This window comes from Arachis ipaensis, chromosome B03, assembly GCF_000816755.2.
Source record: "Arachis ipaensis cultivar K30076 chromosome B03, Araip1.1, whole genome shotgun sequence".
Classification (NCBI taxonomy): domain Eukaryota; kingdom Viridiplantae; phylum Streptophyta; class Magnoliopsida; order Fabales; family Fabaceae; genus Arachis; species Arachis ipaensis.
In genome coordinates this window covers 116,413,896-116,418,428 of record NC_029787.2, presented here as the reverse complement: position 1 = coordinate 116,418,428, position 4,533 = coordinate 116,413,896, and positions in this window count along the sequence as shown.

Here is a 4,533-nt window from a genome sequence, read left to right as displayed (position 1 = left end):
GTAGGACTTTGCTTACGAAATACACCGGGTGTTGCTCCTTACCTGTTTCTGTTACGAGTACAGAGCTAATAGTGTTAGTGGAAATGGAAAGAAATAGAAAGACTTGTTTACCTTGCTCTGGTTTCTTGAGTATAGGTGGTGATCCCAAGATATGCTTGAATTTGGAAAATGCTTTTTCGCATTCTTCCGTCCAAATGAATTTATCCGACTTCTCCATGGTCTTGAAGAAATGATAGGATCTTGTTGCTGCGGCTGGTAAGAATTTGGATAGGGTTGCTAGGCAGCCTGTGAGTCGTTGTACTTCTTTGATCGTCTTTGGTGATTGCATGTTTAGGATTGCCTGACACTTGTCAAGATTGGCTTCTATACCTCGGTTTGTTAACAAGAATCCGAGGAATTTGCCCTTCTGTATGCCAAATGCGCACTTTTCCGGGTTTAGTCTCATATTGTAGGCTCGGAGTTGTTGGAAAACCTCCTGAAGGTCAGCTTCATGTTGTTTTTCTGAGCTAGAATTGATGACCATATCATCAACGTATATTTCGATATTCCGTCCAATTTGATTTTTAAATATTTTGTCCATTAGTCTCTGATAAGTGGCCCCTGCATTTTTTAGTCGGAAAGGCATTACTTTATAACAAAAGTTACCTTTGTCAGTTACAAATGTCGTCTTATCCTCGTCATCTGGGTGCATTTGTATTTGGTTGTACCCAGAGTAGGCGTCCATGAAGCTTAGCACTTGGTAACTTGAGGTGTCGTCTACAAGTCTGTCAATGTTCGGCAGCGGGTACGAGTCCTTCGGGCAAGGCTTGTTTAGATCTGTGAAATCTACACACATCCGCCATTTTTCTGAGCTTTTTCTGACCATAACCACGTTTGCTAGCCATGAGGAGAAATAGATTTCTCGGATGAAACATGTATCCAATAGTTACTGTGTTTCTATTGCTGCTGCATTTCTTCTTTCAGTGCCCAGGTTACGTTTCTTTTGTCTTATAGGTCGGGCATTGGGATTGACTGCTAGTTTATGGCATATAAAATTTGGGTCGATCCCTGTGGTATGCGAAATTGCTACTCAGATTAGGTTGTAAAATTATTTGTTCGTTCTTTCCCTAGCAATGGCACCAAAAACGGATGCACAGAACTATGGTCCAAACATAACTTCACAACTTCGCATAACTAACCAGCAAGTGCACTGGGTCGTCCAAGTAATAAAACCTTACGTGAGTAAGGGTCTATCCCATGGAGATTGTTGGTATGAAGCAAGCTATGGTCACCTTGTAAATCTCAGTCAGGCAGATATCAAATGGTTATGGAGTTTTCGAAAATTAATGATAAATAAACAGAAAATAAAGATAGAAATACTTATGTAATTTATTGGTGGGAATTTCAGATAAGCATATAGAGATGCGTTCGTTCCTCTGAACCTCTGTTTTCCTGCTATCTTCATCCAATCAGTCTTACTCATTTCTATGGCTGGCTTTATGTAAGGACATCACCGTTGTCAATGGCTACTTTTCATCCTCTCTGTGAAAATGGTTCGATGCGCTGTCACTGCATGGATAATCATCTGGAGGCATCACCGTGGTCAATGGCTGTGTCCCATCCTCTTGTAAAAATGGTCCAAATGCTCTGTCACAGCACGGCTAATCATCTGAGGTTCTCGATCATACTGGAATAGGATTCACCCTCCTTTTGCGTCTGTCACTACGCCCAGCACTCGCGAGTTTGAAGTTTGTCACAGTCATTCAATCCCAGAATCCTACTCGGAATACCACAGACAAGGTTTATACTTTCCGGATTCTCATGAATGCCGCCATCAATCTAGCTTATACCACGAAGATTCTGATTAAGAGATCCAAGAGATAATCATCCAATCTAAGGTGGAATGGAAGTGGTTGTCAGGCATGCGTTCGTGGGGGAATGATGATGATTGTCACGTTCATCACATTCATATTGAAGTGCGAATGAATATCTTAGAAGCGGAATAAGTTGAATTGAATAGAGAAACAGTAGTACTTTGCATTAATTCATGAGGAACAGCAGAGCTCCACACCTTAATCTATGGAGTGCAGAAACTCTAGCGTTGAAAAATACATAAGTGAACATAGGGTAAGCATGGCCGAGTGGCCAGCCTCCCATGGAGGTCTAGAGATCTAAAAATGATCAAAAGATGTCTAATACAATAGTAAAAAGTCCTATTTATACTAAACTAGCTACTAGGATTTACAGAAGTAAGTAATTGATGCATAAATCCACTTTCGGGGCCCACTTGGTGTGTGCTTGGGCTGAGCTTTAGCTTTCCACGTGCAGAGGCTTCTTTTGGAGTTGAACGCCAAGTTGTAACGTGTTTTTGGCGTTCAACTCTGGTTCGTGACGTGTTTCTGGCGTTTAACTCCAGACAGCAGCGTAGAACTGACATTTAACGCCCTTTTGCGTCGTCTAAACTCGGCCAAAGTATGGACTATTATATATTTCTGGAAAGCCCTGGATGTCTACTTTCCAACGCAATTAGAAGCGCGCCATTTTGAGTTCTGTAGCTCCAGAAAATCCACTTTGAGTGCAGGGAGGTCAGAATCCAACAGCATCGCAGTCCTTCTTCAACCTCTGAATCTGATTTTTGCTCAAGTCCCTCAATTTCAGCCAGAAAATACCTGAAATCACAGAAAAACACACAAAACAAAGCCTTGGGATCCTTTTTATTTACCCTTGCCTTTTGATTTTAAGGGTTATTGGCTTTTTGCTCTTGCCTTTTAGTTTTAAGAGCTTTTGGCTTTTTCTGCTTGCTTTTTTCTTTTTCTTTCTATTTTTTTTTTCGCTATTTTTTTTTCTTTTCTATTTTTTTCTGCAAGCTTTTGTATTCACTGCTTTTTCTTGCTTCAAGAATAATTTTTATGATTTTTCAGATTATCAAATAACATGTCTCCTTGTCATCATTCTTTCAAGAGCCAACATATTTAACATTCTTAAACAACAACTTCAAAAAATATATGCAATGTTCAAGCATTCATTCAGAAAACAAAAAGTATTGTCACCACATCAATATAATTAAACTAAGTTCAAGGATAAATTCGAAACTCATGTACTTCTTGTTCTTTTGAATTAAAATATTTTTCATTTAAGAGAGGTGATGGATTTATATTCACTACTTTAAGGCATAGACACTTAGACACAAATGATCATGTAATGAAGACACAAACATGGATAAACATTTAACATAGAAAACGAAAAATAGAAAATTTAAGAACAAGGAATGAGTCCACCTTAGTGATGATGGCGTTTTCTTCTTGAGGAACCAATGATATCCTTGAGCTCTTCTATGTCTCTTCCTTGTCTTTGTTGCTCCTCCCTCATTGCTTTTTGATCTTCTCTAATTTTATGAAGGATGATGGAGTGCTCTTGATGTTCCACCCTTAGTTGTCCCCAATACTTGTGTGGAGGAAAATGTATCCCCTGAGGTATCTCAGGGATCTCTTGATTTGCAGTCAAATGTTCTACCACTGAGCTATAGATCCTTTACATGAATCTCTCCATCTCCCATGACTTGGAGGTGGAAGCTTTTGTCTTCCCTTTCCTCTTTCTAGAGGTTTCTCTGGCCTTAGGTGCCATCAATGGTTATGGAAAAACAAAAAAAAAGCAATGCTTTTTCCACACCAAACTTAGAATGTTTGCTCGCCCTCGAGCAAGAGAAGAAAGAATAGATGAAGAAGAAGATGTGGAAGAAACTAGGATTATGAGGAGGGAAGGTGGGGATCCTGTGGGATCCACAGATCCTGAGATGATCCTGTGAGGTTCACAGATCTTGAGGTGTCAAGGATTTACATCCCTGCACCAATTAGGCATGTAAAATGCCTTTGCATGCAATTCTGGCATTTAAACACCGAACTGATGCTTGTTCTGGGCGTTCAGCACCCAGATGCAGCATGTTTCTGGCGTTGAATGCCAGTTCTATGCTTGTTTCTGGCGTTCAGTGCCAGCTTTCCTCAGTGTGCATTTCTGGCGTTTGAACGCCAGGATGCTGCTTGTTTTGGCGTTCAACACCAGATCCATGCTCTGTTCTGACGTTGAACGCCAGCCAGATGCTCCTTACTGGCGTTTAAACGCCAGTGAGTCCTTCCTCCAAGGTGTGATTTTTCTTCTGCTGTTTTTGATTCTATTTTTAATTTTTTGATTTATTTTGTGACTCCACATGATCATGAACCTAATAAAACATGAAAGAACAAAAAAAATAAAAATAAAATTAGATAAATAAAAATTGGGTTGCCTCCCAACAAGCACTTCTTTAATGTCAATAGCTTGACAGTGGGCTCTCATGGAGCCTCACAGATGTTCAGAGCATTGTTGAGACTCCCCAACACCAAACTTAGAGTTTGGATATGGGAGTTCAACACCAAACTTAGAGTGTGGTTGTGGCCTCCCAACACCAAACTTAAAGTTTGACTGTGGGGGCTCTGGTTGCTCTGTTTTGAGAGAAGCTTACTGTGCCTCTTTTCCATGTTTACAGAAGGATGTCCTTGAGTTTTAAACTCAAGGGAGTCC